Source organism: Callorhinus ursinus, unplaced genomic scaffold (genome assembly GCF_003265705.2).
Source record: "Callorhinus ursinus isolate GAN/ISIS: 27379988/994484 unplaced genomic scaffold, GSC_fseal_2.0 scaffold2, whole genome shotgun sequence".
Taxonomy (NCBI): Eukaryota; Metazoa; Chordata; class Mammalia; order Carnivora; family Otariidae; genus Callorhinus; species Callorhinus ursinus.
The window spans coordinates 74,524,710-74,543,446 of NW_027397064.1; positions in this window are offsets into that span (position 1 = coordinate 74,524,710).

An 18,737-nucleotide genomic window follows, 5' to 3' on the forward strand; every position below is an offset into this window, starting at 1 on the left:
TATTGGAGCAAATTATAGCAGAGAACTTCCATAATGTGGGGAAGGAAACAAGCATCAAAATCCAGGAGGCACAGAGAACCCCACTCAAAATCAATAAAAATAGGTCAACACTCCGACATCTAATAATGAACTTACGAGTCTCAGAGACAAAGAGAAAATCTTTAAAGCAGCTCGGGAGAAGAGATATGTAACGTATAATGGTAGAAACATTAGATTGGCAACAGACCTATGCACAGAGACCTGGCAGGCCAGAAAGGACTGGCATGATATCTTCAGAGCACTAAATGAGAAAAAAATGCAGCCAAGAATACTATATCGAGCTAGGTTGTCATTGAAAATAGAAGGAGAGATAAAAAGCTTCCAGGACAAACAAAAACTAAAGGAATTTGCAAACACGAAACCAGCCTTACAAGAAATATTGAAAGGGGTCCTCTAAGGAAAGAGAGAGCCTAAAAGCAGCATAGACCAGAAAGGAACACAGACAATATACAGTAACATTCACCTTACAGGCAATACAATGGCACTAAATTCATATCTTTCAATAGTTACCCTGAATGTAAATGGGCTAAATGCCCCAATCAAAAGACACAAGCTATCAGATTGGATTAAAAAACAAGACCCATCGATATGCTGTCTGCAAGAGACTCATTTTAGACCCAAAGACACCCCCACATTGTAAGTGAAGGGGTGGAAAACCATTGACCATGCTAATGGACACCAAAAGAAAGCTGGGGTGGCAATCCTTATATCAGACAAATTAGATTTTAAAACAAAGACTGTAATAAGAGACGAGGAAGGACACTATATCCTACTTAAAGGGTCTATCCACCAAGAAAATCTAACAATTGTAAATATCTATGCCCCTAACATGGGAGCAGCAAATTATATAAGGCAATTAATAACAAAAGCAAAGAAACACATTGACAACAATACAATAATAGTGGGGGACATTAACACCCCTCTGACTGAAATGGACAGATCATCTAAGGAAAAGATCAACAAGGAAATAAAGACTTTAAATGACACACTGGACCAAATGGACTTCACAGACATATTCAGAACATTCCATCCCAAAGCAATAGAATACACATTTTTATCTAGTGCCCATGGGACGTTCTCCAGAATAGATCACATCCTAGGTCACAAATCAGGTCTCAACCAGTACCAAAAGATTGGGATTATTCCCTGCATATTTTCAGACCACAATGCTTTGAAACTAGAACTCAATCACAAGAGGAAAGTCGGAAAGAACTCAAATACATGGAGGCTAAAGAGCATCCTACTAAATAATGAATGGGTCAACCAGGAAATTAAAGAAGAATTAAAAAAATTCATGGAAACCAATGAAAATGAAAACACAACTGTTCAAAATCTTGGGATACAGCAAAGGCAGTCCTGAGAGGAAAGTATATAGCAATACAAACCTTTCTCAAGAAACAAGAAAGGTCTCAAATACACAACCTAACCCTACACCTAAAGGAGCTGGAGAAAGAAGAGCAAATAAAGCCTAAACCCAGCAGGAGAAGAGAAATAATAATCAGAGCAGAAATCAATGAACTAGAAACCAAAAGAACAGTAGAACAGATCAACGATACTAGGAGCTGGTTCTTTGAAAGAATTAATAAGATTGATAAACCCCTGGCAAGACTTATCAAAAAGAAAAATGACCCAAATCAACAAAATCATGAATGAAAGAGGAGAGATCACAACCAACACCAAAGAAATACAAACAGTTATAAGAACATATTATGAGCAACTCTATGCCAGCAAATTAGATAACCTGGAAGAAATGGGTGCATTCTTAGAGATGTATCAACTACCAAAATTGAACCAGGAAGAAATAGAAAACCTGAACAGACCTATAACCACTAAGGAAATGGAAGCAGTCATCAAAAATCTCCCAACAAACAAAAGCCCAGGGCCAGATGGCTTCCCAGGGGAATTCTACCAAACATTTAAAGAAGAATTAATACCTATTCTCCTGAAACTGTTCCAGAAAATAGAAATGGAAGGAAAACTTCCAAACTCATTTTATGAGGCCACCATTACCTTGATCCCAAGCCAAAGACCCCATCAAAAAGGAGAATTACAGACCAATATCCTTGATGAACATGGATGCAAAAATTCTCACCAAAATACTAGCCAACAGGATCCAACAGTACATTAAAAGGATTACTCACCATGAACAAGTGGGATTTATCCCTGGGCTGCAAGGTTGGTTCAACATCCGCAAATCAATCAATGTGATACAATACATTAACAAAAGAGAGAACAAGAATCATATGATCCTCTCAATAGATGCAGAAAAAGCATTTGACAAAGTACAGCATCTTGATCAAAACTCTTCAGAGTATTAGGGATAGAGGGTTCATACCTCAATATCATAAGAGCCATCTATGAAAAACCCACAGCGAATATCATTCTCAATGGGGAAAAGCTGAGAGCTTTCCCCCTAAAGTCAGGAACGCGGCAGGGATGTCCACTATCACCACTGCTATTCAACACAGCATTAGAAGTCCTAGCCACAGCAATCAGACAACAAAAAGAAATCAAAGGCATCCAAATCAGCAAAGAAGAAGTCAAACTCTTACTCTTTGCAGATGATATGATACTTTATGTGGAAAACCCAAAAGACTCCACCCCAAAACTGTTAGAACTCATACAGGAATTCAGTAAAGTGGCCAGATATAAAATCAATGCACAGAATCAGTGGCATTCCTATACACCAACAAGACAGAAGAGAGACAAATTAAGGTGTCAATCCCATTTACAATAGCACCCAAAACCATAAGATACCTAAGAATAAATTTAATGAAAGAGGCAAAGGATCTGTACTCAGAAAACTATAAAATACTCATGAAAGAAATTAAGGAAGACACAAAGAAATGGAAAAACGTTCCATGCTCATGGACTGGAAGAACAAATATTGTGAAGATGTCAGTGCTACCTAGAGCAATCTACACATTCAGTGCAATCCCCATCAAAATACCATCCACTTTTTTCAAACAATGGAACAAATAATCCTAAAAGTTGTATGGAACCAGAAGAGACCCCGAATAGCCAGAGGAATCTTGAAAAAGAAAAGCAAAGCTGGTGGCATCACAGTTCCAGACTTGCAGCTCTATTACAAAGCTGTCATCATCAAGACAGTATGGTACTGGCACAAAAACAGACACATAGATCAATGGAACAGAATCGAGATCCCAGAAATGGACCCTCAACTCTACGGTCAACTGATCTTTGACAAAGCAGGAAAGAATGTCCAATGGCAAAAAGACAGTCTCTTCAACAAATGGTGTTGGGAAAATTGGACAGCCACATTCAGAAGAATGAAACTGGATCATTTCCTTACACCACACACAAAAACAGACTCCAAATGGTTGAAAGACCTAAATGTGAGACAGGAGTCCATCAAAATCCTAAAGGAGAACACAGGCAGCAACCTCTTTGACCTCAGCCGCAGCAACTTCTTCCTAGAAACATCGCCAAAGGCAAGGGAAGCAAGGGCAAAAATGAACTATTGGGATTTCATCAAGATAGAAAGCTTTTGCACAGCAAAAGAAACAGTCCACAAAACCAAAAGACAACCGACAGAATGGGAGAAAATATTTGCAAATGACATATCAGATAAAGGGCTAGTATCCAAAATCTATAAAGAACTTATCAAACTCAACACCCAAAGAACAAATAATCCAATCAAGAAATGGGCAGAAGACATGAACAGACATTTTTCCAAAGAAGACATCCAAATGGCCAACAGACACATGAAAAAGTGCTCAACATCGCTCGGCATCAGGGAAATCCAAATCAAAACCTCAATGAGGTTTTGACCTCACACCAGTCAGAATGGCTAAAATTAACAAGTCAGGAAACGATAGATGTTGGCGGGGATGCGGAGAAAGGGGAACCCTCCTACACTGTTGGTGGGAATGCAAGCTGGTGCAGTGTCTCTGGAAAACAGTATGGAGGTTCCTCAAACAGTTAAAAATAGAGCTACCGTATGATCCAGCAATTGCACTACTGGGTATTTACCCCAAAGATACAAATGTAGGGATCCGAAGGGATACATCCACCCCAATGTTTATAGCAGCAATGTCCACAATAGCCAAACTGTGGAAAGTGCCAAGATGTCCATCGACAGATGAATGGATAAAGAAGATGTGGTATATATACACAATGGAATATTATGCAGCCATCAAAAGGAATGAGACCTTGCCATTTGCAACGACGTGGATGGAACTGGAGGGTGTTATGCTGAGTGAAATAAGTCAATCAGAGAAAGACATGTATCATATGAGCTCACTGATATGAGGAATTCTTAATCTCAGGAAAGAAACTGAGTGTTGCTGGAGTGGTGCGGGGGTGGGAGGGATGGGGTGGCTGGGTGATAGATGTTGGGGAGGGTATGTGCTATGGTGAATGCTGTGAATTGTGCAAGACTGTTGAATCACAGATCTGTACCTCTGAAACAAATAATGTAATATATGTTAAGGAAAAAAAAGAAGAAGAAGAAGAAAATAGCAGGAGGGAAAAATGAAGGGGAGTAAATCGGAGGTGGAGACGAACCATGAGAGACGATGGACTGTGAAAAACAAACTGAGGGTTCTGGGGGGGGATGGGTTAGCCTGGTGATGTGTATCAAAGAGGGCACGTTCTGCGTGGAGCACTGGGTGTTATGCACAAACAATGAATCATGGAACACTACATCAAAAACTAATGATGTAATGTATGGTGATTAACATAACAATAAAAAATTTTAAAAAACTAATGATGTATGGTGATTAACATAACAATAAAAAATGAAAAAAATATTTAGTGATATTGGGAATCTATTTGTTAAGTGGGAATCAATTTGTTAAGATCAGAGAGCATGATGGTCCCTCGAGATAATCATGTTCTAGGAGAATTTTCTCCCATCAGAAGCAAATTTTTCTATAAATGACCAGATAGTAAATATTCTGGGTTTTGTAGTCCATACAGTCTCTTGCAACTACTCAACTCTGTCACGGTAGTATGACAGCAGCCATGGAGAGCCTGTAAATGAACAGATATGACTATATTCCAATAAAACTTTATTTACAAAAACAGGTGGTAGTCATGATTTGCTGACCTTTACCCTAATAGCTTGAAAAGAATTTGAGAATTTCACTGAGATTAAAAACAACTGTGCAGTTACTTTGGCATGTTTTCAACATTTGGAGGTAATGTTTACCTTTCTTTCTGTAAAAGTGAAATCTTGAAAAGTAACTTAATTTTCATAAGATAGAATGTAAAAGCATATGTCTAAGGAACATATTGAAAATTTACTTTTCTTCCTACTTCCTATTTTTTGTAACTTTTAAAGGCACTTTTTACTTTCAGACAATATCTGAAGGTACTTACATTTGGAAGCTGACAGAGAGATTCTTCTTTATATCTAAGTCATAATTTACTTTTGATGGATTTGGTGTTTTCCACGTGAATCCAAGTGATTGCACTAGAGAACTACTGAAGCTCTATCAGGATCCAAGATTTAGTGAATTACTATTAATGGTTATGCAGATAAAAAACAGGACTGATATGGGTGAATGCCAGGCTACGTAAAAAGTTTTAAGGTGGGAAAGAAACAAACTTAGTTCTGAAGAAGAGGTGACTATTTCTTCTTCTGACACCACCAACAAAGAAATCAATCAAGAATTAACAAATAATTTGAGAGAATCAGTGGGGCCAAAATAAATGTGTGTTCTAATTATGTTTCACACGACTTGTCACCATTCTGCATGATTGAATGCTTAATAGAGCTCCCTGATACCCAAGTTAAATATTTTAATATGTAATCTGATGTGATCCTCAAGCAGGAAAAAATAAGTTAATTACCCCTTTTGTAGCACTTAGTTGGAATAAAATACTCTGCTTTGCCCTATAAAGCAATGAAGAGTTCATGCATAATGATAGTTAGAAATGGCATAATACAGACACAGTGGCCCACAGTTGTTAGGGAAATAGGCTAGGAACAATGAACAATGTGAAAACAATATGCAGAAAACATATACATAAATTCACACTAATAATTACCATAACAAATTTCATCCTATTGCTCCCCCCCCGAATATCACTTGTTCTTATGTATTATCTGTATCAAATTTTAACTTCTCCCAGGATATCTGGAAAATGATGTGTAACTTTTCCAATAAGCGCTTTAACTATTTTACTGGCCTGAGATATGCATGTATTCTCATCCGTAAGAGGAAATATTGAGATAAGACTTCAGAGAGAGCTGCCGATTTCACCAAAAGTCCCTACCAGTTGATTTTTTTTAAATACTAACTTCTGGTTTCTGAAGGACGGTGGTAGCTAGTTGTGAAGGGTAATTGTTTCTTGTTACACATTTTTACTCGTTAATTTGCTTCATTCTACCATTACTAGTTTGAAATGAAAATACAGAAGTTCCCAAGAGATATCCAAGCATTTACCATTGAAATATACAGATCCTAGAAAAAATAGTTACTCTGAAAAGATTAGAAATGATGGAAAGTGGCAAGAGATATTCTTACCATTTAGTTCAAAGCCTACATAAGCAGATTGTACCTGGAGGCAAAGACAGCCTCCTTGGAGCAGTGGTACGATTTGAGAGGCATCTAAAGGCCAAGGACATTTCTCTCACTGGCCTTACGTTATACTTATTCCTTCCAATAAAATGCTTTCTTAGATAAGAAACACTGGAGAATCATGATAGATCAGAATTATAATAGACATTAGACAATTAATTAATGCCCTCCAAACACTTAAAGTTGTTGAAATGAAGATCATTTTGAACTTTATCAAGAGAAATTTCTTAAAGTTAAACCCGTCCAATTATGGACATGCAAACTGTACTTTTGATGAAAAATTTTTAAGCTAATATTTGTTTTTCCAATTTCCACTGATCATTATAACTTATAAGTACTGACCACTTACTATGTATTAGACACTGTGCCTCGCACTTCACCTGTATTTTATATAATTCTCCCAATCGCTTAATGAAGTTGTGGAAACTGAAAACTGGAGATATAACGTTATAGGACTTTCTCAAATTTCACACAGTGATGGAATCTCGTAGCCAAGATTTGAATCCAGGTTTGCTTGTTATCTGAACTTGGGCATCACCTAATATGCTACACACTTCGATCTACATAAAAACCTTTAAAGTATCTGAAATCAATTAATGGAGCTTTTGTGATTTTTCCTCAAGTTAAGTATTCTCAGTTTTGTTTTTCCTTTGTTCCTAACCATTTACCTGGCTTTCACAACACCCTTCTTTCTATTTATGGAAGATCTCTAAGTGTAGAAACTGTAACTGAACACAATAATCCAGGTGTGTTCTAATTTATTCAGCATAGAGAAAATAATATCCTCCCTTCTGGCCACTTCATTTCAAATTAAATTAGACAGGAGTCTTGTTACTATAGAACAATTTAAGCCATGCTCTTTAGCCATGGAAACATTTTTTTTTTTTGTAGGGATATGTGTGTGTATGTGTAAGAACCAAGAATTGGACTTAACTTTTTCCCAATTACATTTCATATTATTATGCACATCAAATTTTGATCTACTAAATATTTCAAGATAACAACTCAGCTGCATGTAACATATGTCACACTATCTAGTAATCTGAAAATTTCATGAGAAAGTCACTTGGGGTCTCATCCAATCATTGATGAAAATGTTGAATATAAATTTCTAAGGAACTACATTATCAATTTGTATCAATATTTATTTGAGAGCAGGTGTTCTGACTGTCTTTTGAGGATAGAAAACATGCATAGTTTGCACCGGTGGTTGGGGATAAGTCAAGTACAGTTGGAAATCTGAGCTGGAGTTCAGGAGGGAAGACCTTTGTAAGATACCGTTTTAGGAATGTGTATAAAGGTAAAAGCTGAGTTACAGAATAGTAAAGGAAGTGAGTATAAAGTGAGAGGTAAATGTTACTAGGATATTATAGAAATCGGGGTAATCAGAAGTAACAAGAGAAGTTTAAAGAAAAGAAACTGGAGACTCAAAAAACAGTGACATTAACACTTTCCACCATTAAATAAATGCCATAAATAAGGCAGAAAAACAAAATAAATAGGGATAAAGAAGAGTTTATGGGGCATCCATAGGTAAGTCACCAAACATATGCTTTGATGATCTCCACATAATTCTCCAAAAAGAAATAGGACATAGTGCCTATGTTGTAAGTGTCATAACAGTGAACATTCAGGACGATGCTAAGTTACTAGGGCAAGAACATATAGTAAGCTTACTCAATAGAAACTGGTCCACACCAACCAAGCCTCGTGCATAGGAGAAACGACCTGAAGATTGTGTCAAAGATTATCTCCTGAAACTAAAGATTGAGGGGTAGTAACTTACTTGTGCATATTTGTGTAGGAACTTCACATTCTGTGGCATTTTAAGCCCAGACCATTTTTCTCATGAAGAAAAATCTGACACCATACCTTTGGTGTATATCTTCTAAATGTTTCAAACTTTTCGAATGAGGCTCAGATCCCAGCACACAGCCACTAGATTTCACAGTGGGGAAGAGCATGCCCACTTAAATAAAAAGCATTTTTAGTAGGATGTTGACAACAGAAAACAAAGTGCAAAGTGTCACAGAGTAGGTCATGGAGGAGCAGAATGAAGAAACAGGTGGTTAATGGAGAATACTCAGAGAAGGGACACAGAAGGGAAACTGAAAATAGTGTGATAGTCTGAAGAGGAAAATTTGGTTGTTTTTGTTTGTTTGATTTTTATTTTGTTTTCTTTTAATGACTGGGAGTAAGGAGATGAGCATATTTGCTGATTGAAGGCATGTAGTCAGTACTGAAGAGGAGAATATTAAAGAGTGGAAATAATAGGCTGAAGAATATTCCAGAGATTAGAGGAATGGTAACAAGAAAACTGCAGAGAAGTAGTAGTTTAATCTCCCATATATCTCTGTCTAATGTTATGATGACATATTCCAAGGTCACAATGAGGTCTTTTCAGCACAGAATCCAATATCTACTTGGTTTGTCTCTGAAAGATACCATTTGTCAAGGAAATCTTACCAATTTATGCCAGTGTAATTCCTGCAGGACTGAGGCTTTATCCTTATTTCCCCCTCTACAAAGTTTCTCTATCCATGTCAGGTTGGAACATGTCTTCTAGCTTAATCAAGGGTCTCCTGCAGTGTGTATGTCCTTAGGGAATTTGGTGGAGTTGTGCCATTTTGTGGGAGGACCTGTCTCAATAATCTTGTCTTTTCCCAGAATCAGAGGCAGGGAATTGGCCTGAGTCCTTTAAGATAGAAAAGAAGAAATTATTTAGAGCTTCACTAGAGGCTATTCCTGGAAAACTAACACTAATTGTATCTGGATTTTATGTACAGTGTGCCTCTCTAATCATTGCTTTAATGGTATGGACTCATAATGAAAACAGCAAAATGGTAAATTATTCATACACAGCCACCTCTCATAGAATAGGCACATACTATAGTCCTGAGAGAGAGAAAGGGGCTGGCCTAGGAACATACTGAATGGGTCATGCAGGCAGAGAAGTAGAAAAAACACCCCATAATTATAGACAACTAAAATTTTCATGGTCATTCTTACTGACTCTGTATGCAGCAGTCCAGAAATTCATTTATTCACGTTTAAATCAGAGGTGATCAAGTTTAAGATAGCCAATGGGTATTCTGTAATTCTTTGAAAGTGGATATGTGTTTGTGCAATTTATGTAGGGAGGATAATCCATAATTTTGTGTTCTCACCATTTGCGCATTGAGCACATTTTCACTCTTTAATACAAATTCTACTCTGATCATATTTGTATTATATATATATGTTATATATATAACTTCTCTTCCTTTATCTTTTCCTACATTTATTTATTCATTCATCCATTCATTCAACAAATATCTGTGTAGTGCTTTCTTTATGTAAGATGAAACATGGTCTCCATCCATAGTCTTGTGGGATGGAGGTAGAAAAACAGGTGATAAATATACAAAACAATAAAATCTAGGGCCCATGATAAGTTCTACATAAGAGAAAAACTATGTTATGGAGTTGAAAATGACAAAGAATTATACTGGAGTAGATTTGTTTTACAAGCCTGAGAGTATATCAAGAAAAGTTTAAGCAAGATTCATGAGAGAAAGTGAATTTGGACCGAGTTTAAGGAATGTTGTGTGGGGGTAGGTAGGAGGATAATGGGAAGAGAATGCACATGACAGACGTTGTCGCATTATATCCCAAATTCAAAGGATGCACATAATAATTTGCAGAATTAAACTGATCTGTTGAGGTCTGTAGCAGTTTTTTTAAAAGACAAAAGAGAAGACTTATAGGAAGGAAGACCTTAAATTTATTTTTGGATATGCTGTGTTCAAGTTGTGGGAAAGAAGGGTGCCTGGGTGGCTCAGTGGATTAAGCTTCCAGCTCTTGGTTTCAGCTCAAGTCATGATCTCAGGGTCTTGAGACTGAGCACCGTGTTTGGGCTCTGCACTCAGTGGGGAGCCTGTTTGACATTCTCTCCCTTTCCCTCTGCCCTCCCCCTGCTTGCACACACTCTCTTTCTAAAACAAACAAATAAATAAATAAAAGTTGTGGGGAGGATAACCAGGTAAAGACAATCTCAGAAAAGAACCAGTACTGGATAGATTTGTCAAAACTGAAGATACAGGGCGCCTGGGTGGCTCAGTTGGTTAAGCAACTGCCTTCAGCTCAGGTCATGATCCTGGAGTCCAGGGATCAAGTCCTGCATCGGGCTCCCTGCTCGGTGGGGAGCCTGCTTCTCCCTCTAACCCTCCCCCCTCTCATATACTCTCTCTCTCTCTCTCTCATTCTCACTCTCTCAAATAAATAAATAAATCTTTAAAAAAAAGAACTGAAGATACAAAAATGAATGTCATGCACCAAGCATAAAAAGTGTACATTTCTGGGATGAATTGTGTTTATCCTTATTTTCCAAATGAAGAAATTGAGGCAAAGAGATATGCTATGATATATTTAGTGGGGAAAAAACACAAGTTCAGAATTCTCTTCATCAAACTACTATTATAAGTTTCTGAAGTTGTAGCAGTCAGGATCTGATCAGGAAAGCAAAATCACTACAAGTATTATAGAATAAGAGATTATAGGAATTAGGGCGCCTGGGTGGCTCAGTTGGTTAAGCGACTGCCTTCGGCTCAGGTCATGATCCTGGAGTCCCGGGATCGAGTCCCGCATCGGGCTCCCTGCTCAGCAGGGAGTCTGCTTCTCCCTCTGACCCTCTTCCCTCTCATGCTCTCTATCTCTCATTCTCTCTCTCTCAAATAAATAAATAAAATCTTTTAAAAAAAAGAGATTATAGGAATTAGACTTCATGTAGTCATGAGAGCTGTTTAGGCAATCAAGTATCATGCTGTTGCCTCTACATATTGCGTTTTCCTAAAGTCAGTGGAGATGGAATTTGGGAAGGATATGTAAATTTATGTAGGGGGAAGGAAGGAAAAGCTGGAATCTGTGAGGACAACAGGGACCTCCAAAGATAAATTAGTACCCATGCCTATCTCTCACAACCTCCAATCATGGTGATGCAGGTGGTATGCATGATAAGCTGATACTCTTCCCTCCACAACTGGTCATGCACCGGCCCAGGATTTAGAGAAGTAAAGGAAGAGATCCAACAGGAACTGGGAAGCTGCTAAAGCAACCATTGCCCCACATAAACAAGGAGAACCAACAGATCATCAACCATGTACATGAGCTTCAACGGTGCCTGGCTCTGTCCCGACCTACGGAGCATAAAGGGATGGCTGCTCCTTCACTTCCACTTTCCAAACCCTGAGTTAATTTATTTTGTGGCTTACTGGGAAGCACAGAGAAGGGGATTGGGAAATGTAGTTCCAATTTAAGGTGACATAATACAAAGCCATCACATTCTATCCCTTGGCAACTTAGCACCATACTTGAGTCATTCTAAACTATGTTCTAATCACACCTAAAACTTCCAAATAAATAAATAGCAAAATTGTGCTGCTACTTAATATGATGCAAATTTGCCAACTACAACTAAAAATAAGCTGGCCCTCTCCCCAAAAAAGTGTATCAACTCCTGGGGCGCCTAGGTGGCTCAGTTGGTTAAGCTTTCAGCTCTTGATTTCAGCTCAGGTCATGATCTCAGGGTCGTGAGATGGAGCCCAATGTCAGGCTCCATGCCGGACATGGAGTCTGCTTAAGATTCTCTCTTTCCCTCTCCCTCTGCCCTTCCTTACTTTCTCTAACTTCCCTCTCTCAAAAAAAAAAAAAAAAAAAAAAAAAGCGTAACAGCTCCCTTTATCCAGCTTTGGATAATGCAAATTTTTCTTCTAGCTGAGTCACTCTTCCCTTTGGGTATTTTATAATTAAAATAATGATATATAATATTAGCTACTATTAAAACATTCTATGTTAATAGTGGGATGTGACAGAGGAAGACAACTGATTCACATTATACCTATATATTCATATAAAATAAGGAATACTTACAGCTACTGCAGATTCTGGTTTTTGCAAGTGATCATGTGGTTGAGCCAGTATTTATAATTTTCTTCACCCACTCTACGTTTTCTTTGCCTTCAGTGAGCACTTACACTGGGCATGATTCTTTGCCAGGTGGGATGACCGAAATCTTTCTTTCTTAAAGGTTTGGGACATTAGAAGTGCTCCCTATATTGGGTTACCGTAGGTTTTCTGACTTTTACAACAGGACATACAAGGAGGTGATTCAGGGGAGCTTCTTCATTCCAGACAACCTCCTCCTAACTTCCATTGTGCAAAAAGCATCCCAGTTTTTCCTTGGAAGTCAGGATCAATCAACCTAGCCAGCAGAGTAAGACTTCCTTGATGATTGATTTGTTGGCATGAGAAATCCAAACTGACCAGGTATTCAACATTTGTGTGAACCTGAATCCTATTTTTGGTACCAAACTTCTATTGTAATTACTACTGCTGCCTATAAAACTGCAGCACAAATTAGTGATGTAAAATAACAACTGTTTTGTTTGGCATACCATATGTGGTCAGGAAGTTGGGAAGGGCCCACTAGGAAAATTATCATCTGGTACAGCCAGATGTTGGCAAGGGTAACAGTGAGCTGTCTGGGTTGGTTGTAAAAAATGGTCTACTTATAGAGATGGTTAGGTGATGCTGCAGTTCAGGGGGGCTATCAACCCCAATGACTATCCATGGCCTTCCTAGCACAGCAGTCTCAGTGGGGGGTGGGAGGTGGTATTTTTTACATGATGGCTGGCATCCACCAGAGTGAACATCCTAATAGAACCAGAAAGAAGCTGCATGGTCTTTTATGACCTGGCTTGGGAAGTTGCATAAATCTTTGATGCCACTCTACTCTGTTGGTCAAAGTGATCACCAGACTGGCCTGTTTCAAAGAGAGGGTATATCAACCCTAACTTTGGATGGAAGAATATTGAAGAACCTGGAAATAGTTAACTATGATAAGGGTTTTTTATTCCCTTCATATTCTCTACACTTATGTTCATTTAGACCACACACAGTTACCTTGTATTTTTTAAAGTATGAGCAGTGGTGCTCATATTGCTTTCTCCTCCAAGAACATCTTAAGCTTGTATGTCTCCTTATCAAGATTCTACTATTTTTGGATTGAGTTTTAATTCTAATTCATTTATTTATTCATTCACTCATTCAACAAATCTTTATTAAGGTGATTTAGATTCCAAAAAACATACCCAAATATCTTTCACTCGAGGTGAACTTTTCCCCTTCTTGACCCATCAAGTTATGTTATTAACCTCAAATTGTCTTCTTTACCTATTGTCTTCGATTATAAGAGTTTTTATGTTGTTTTCCTTCCACCCCACACTTCCTTCACTTTTAAACACAGTGAATATATCTTGTATTTTTCTCCTAAATTTATGGTAGTTTATAGAACAGATTTTGTTGGATAGAATAGCCAGATGGCTGAATGGCTGGCTGGTTGGACAGACAGACAATAGATGGGCAGACTGATAGGTGGTTGAACTAATAAGGAACATAAATGACTTCATTTTCAGTTATCTCAGTAGGAATTAGGATCTCCCTTTAACACTTTGAATGTGTAGAAAGAAAGTTCAAAAACAGCTTTGCTTTTGCTACTGTAGTATAGTCACACTTAGATGAAATATATTTACCAACGATATAGAGGCTACATGCTGCAATGACCCCCTTCCTATAACTCACATATCCTTCAGGTACATATCCAGATGGGACAGAAAGATGAGGCTAAAAGATGAACTGAGAATTCTGAGGAAATTGAAAGTCTATTATGGAAAAATCAATTGAGAAAAAGTCTGTAAGTTAAGCTAAGCTAGTTGACTGTAATACCTAGATAAAGTATTTTTTTCTCTCACTTTTTTATTGGCTAAATCAATATATACTAATCAAGTGCATATTTTGTGCCCGGTACCAAAATGCCCTCAAAGTTAATGCATACCTATATCTGGACAGGTATACATATGTTTTGTGAATGTTGTTTATCTCAGAATCTGCCAATGACTTCTATAAAAATTCAGATAAGATAATAATAAATAATACATCCCTTGGAACTAATTTTGAATATTAGCTAGAATGAATCAGCTCAGGTTAAAATGTAAAACTTCATTCTGCAAAATAAAACTTTAAACCCAAAAGTAAACAAGCCATGTTAGTTCAAGCCAATTTTACTAACAGCAAATGTCTGTAAGTTCTAACTAAATGACCATGTTCCTGCAGACTCTAATTGTGTCACCTTTAGTGTATTATCATTTCAGACCCCAGAACATCTCTATATGATCATTGAAGGCATTCAATGAACACTTAGAATCAAGGGTTGAATGAATAATTTCATACAGAAATGAATGCAGAAACAAATATATGCATGTTTCGAACACATAGTTCTTTCTATAGGCAAGCCTGCTTTGTGAAATCTGTGTTGTACTTTCCGTAGAAGTTCTTTCTTCAAAGAGGAGACAAAGTCTGTGGCATGAATAATTAGTGATTCCAAATGAGTCAAATTCAAATTGATAATGACTTTATATTCATCACTACACTTGTGTGTGTGATGAACCATATTGTCTGATTCAGAATTCTACTAAACAGCCATGCCAGGCCCCGTTATTCTGGCTTGTTCCCAGGAGGGCTCCACATACATGATGGTATTTAATTCCTCTTGACGATGATTATGATATGCAGTCAGAAAATGAAGTTAGGTGATCTTGGACACACATACCATTTAATTCCCTAGAGGGACACTTCTAACACATGACTTAAAACCCAACCTGGGGCTCAAGGAAGAAGTGAGAATTTGAGTGGTTTAGTTGAGCTTTAAAAAGACCTGTGTGCTGTTTCAAACTATCACACCTAATTTAATGCAATTAAGCATGACTGACACTTTCTTTTCAGGAAGGAATTAGAAGCAAACTGTCCATGAGAAAGAATAACTTCCCTTACCCGGAACAGACGGCTCTCCCCAGGGTGAAGTTGAGCTCATTAGCAGGGCAGGATGTCAACAATGAAGGAGGAGCACTCTCATTGTCAGCTGCTGCCATTTACTTTATTATCCTAAGCACAATACTGTCCCTCAATATAGAGCTGCAGAAGATTGTTCTTTGGGGGAATTCTTTAATTGGATGAGATTTGTTGCAGCCATATTTCAAACTGACATTCAAAATGTCAATCAGTTACTTTCAGGTAATGAAATCGATCTATTGTATTTCTGTGCAGCCCACGGAATAGCTTAAAGCTCGGTAAACATTATCTTTTCACTTTTTTTCTCTCATGGCCAAAATTAAATAGTGATTTATTGTCAGCACATTACAAGGAAGCTTACCAACTTAAAGTATATTCTTTCCATATTGGCCCCTACTTACCCACCTAAAGGAAACCTTGAAAAGTCTAGTTTTATAACATTGTGGTTACCATACCACACTCCTTTGCTGATTTTAAGGAGCACATTTTACCTGCTTCTGAATACACTTATTTTGTATTATCTTTACACTTTTGAAGGTAAAATTTAATGCCTAGAAACTTCTCCAATCAGGTATGTCTACTGAAAATCAAATATTCTGAAAAAAGTATCACTAGATATTCAATTTCTTACAGAAAAAGCAATCCTGGAGTTTATTTTTATTGTCGCTTTTAAAGAGTTCCTTCTCCCCACCCTTGCTCTTGTCCTTATATCGTCTTTCCCCAAGTCTCCCTGTGTGGATCTGATACACTGATGGGCGAGCTGGAGAGCACCTCAAAAGGGTTGCTATGGGAATGGATTGCTTGAAAGTTCCTACTTAATAGTCTCACTCTCAAAAATAGTATTGAGGTTTCAGACAAAATGGTAGAAATCTAGCTTGCACAGAAAATGAGGGTAATCCTAAAAACTTTGTCTTTTGCTTTTGTATACCTAATAAACATAATTCTGGCTTTGTAAATACTTTGTAAACATTTGCTTCATTTATTGGAAGTAGTAAACTCAGCTCTCTGAAGAAAACTCATCTGAAATAAATGATTTATATAAATATAGCAAGGCACTTTGATTATGGAAGATGATTATTATTTGGACAAAATGAACAAATCATTCACTGCAGTGTATGTTCATTAGTGAACACTCATTAAAATCAGATAAACAAATTGTTGCTGAGGAAATCTGAGTGATAGGATGCTTCATCCTATGGAAGCTATACTTTGGTAAGTCTACAGAGCAATGTTGTTAGGCTTGACCTTCTGATTACCAGAGAGATCTAAATAGTCATTACAGAAATCAGTCTGTCACTGTCACAGGCTAGGTTCCCTGGGGAGCAGAGATAGAGATTAGTGGGATTAATGTGCATCAGTCTCGTGGAGAATACTCTCACTATAAGCACCAGTGGGGGAACGAAGAAAGCTAAATTGGGCAGAGGAATAGTTGAACTTTGGTGCAGTTGCAACAAAAACTTAGCCGGTCATAATGAGAAATCTGGAGCTAGGATGGCCCTTTAGACTTGTCCCAGTTTGGAGCACAGAGCCTAGACATCCCTATACCTGCATCAACCTGTCATTACACTTTGGAAGGCCTCTTGAAATGCCCATGGGCCATGCCCTATGACTTTTCATAACCCAATGACCTTTGGGTCATAATTCAAGAACCTTTGAGTTATTTAACTCTTTTCATTTAGAGAGAAACACAGCTAAGAGAAGTTCACCATCAACACTCCCAGCAGTTGGGAAATGAGTACCATAGTTCTGGAAGGGAGATCTATGCAACAAATGAAAACATCCACTACTTCATCAAAACTGAGTACACATATCCTTGGCACAGCAATCCTAATTGGGAATATATCATAAAAAATAGAGGATGTAATATATAAATAATTATAAGTAAAAAATATCAAAAAATTATAAAGATTTTATCTATTTATTTTATTATTTTAGAGAGAGAGTGAGAGAGAGCAAGAGGAGGGGGAGAGAGAGGGAGAGAGAGAGAATCTCAAGCAGACTCCAGGCTGCATGGAGCCTGACATGGGACTCGATCTTACCCACCTGAGATCATGACCTAAGGTGAAACCAAGAGTTAACCCACTGAGCCACCCAGGTGCCCCTACATCAACATTTTCATAATGGAAATTTTATAAAGAACTATTAATATGCTTAAACAGGTGAATGGTTAAATGCATTACAGTATACTCACACTGTGAACAATTATAAAGCCATCAAAGGCAAAATAGATCTATATATACTATTCTGGAAGGATCTTCACAATATATTAAAGAAAAAAAAGTTGCAGAAATATGTTTGGTCCAAATGCATTTCATTATCTTTTTTGTAAGAAGCAAGCTTTAAATTATGCATTATTCAAGTGGCCATATATGCTTGTATGTCCATGGAAAATAGCATGGAGGAATTCATACCAGGGAGTGAATATCAATTATTTGCAAGGTGTTTGGAGACCACTAATTAATTGTTCCTTTGTATTGTTTTTCTTGTTACAATTAGTATACTTTCACTGAAAAAAGAAAGAGATTAATTAAACTTAGGGATTCTATGTGCCTCAGAAGGTAGGTTTGAAGAATTTTAAAGCTGACTGTGAATCAAAGAAATTATTTTTTTCCTAGTGTTTGTAACCTTCTTCACATCCCACGGGTTTTGAGCAGCTGAACATCCTTTCTTTCTCCAGAAAATGGACATAGTCAAATGTCATATAAAGATAAATATATCTATATAATTACAATATTAGGGGACATGGACCTCTCAAAAGTAAAGTTAATCTTCCTCAATTCTAGTATAACTTTTTTGTTTTACTGTTGAAGAAAATGTAGCTCAGATAGGTTAAGTGAATTGCTAAGGGTCACAGTTTGTTACCGGCAAAGCCAGGTTAGATCCTAGGTAACTCTTCCTCCTGTCACGTGAATCCAGTGCTGACAATCTTGTGATGGATTACAATACTGCTCCCAGGTATTCACTCCCTCCTCTGTAAAATGATTGAGTATGCTTACGTGCTGCTGTTTGACCCGCAGAGCCTCCCTATGGAAGAAGAATGCTGCTCCATCCCACCTCCACGCTTGGCCACGTGACTTGCTTTAGCCAGTGGGAGTAAGCGTGACTATACCACATCTGGGCAGAAACTTTAAGAACAATTTCAAAATTAGGCACTAACTCTTGCTCTTTTCTCTCTGCTTTGAGAATATGTCCCAAATGGGGTCTAGCCCCTTAACCTGGCCATGTGTTAAAAGGGCACACAAAACAGTTGAACCACAGCAACTGGCA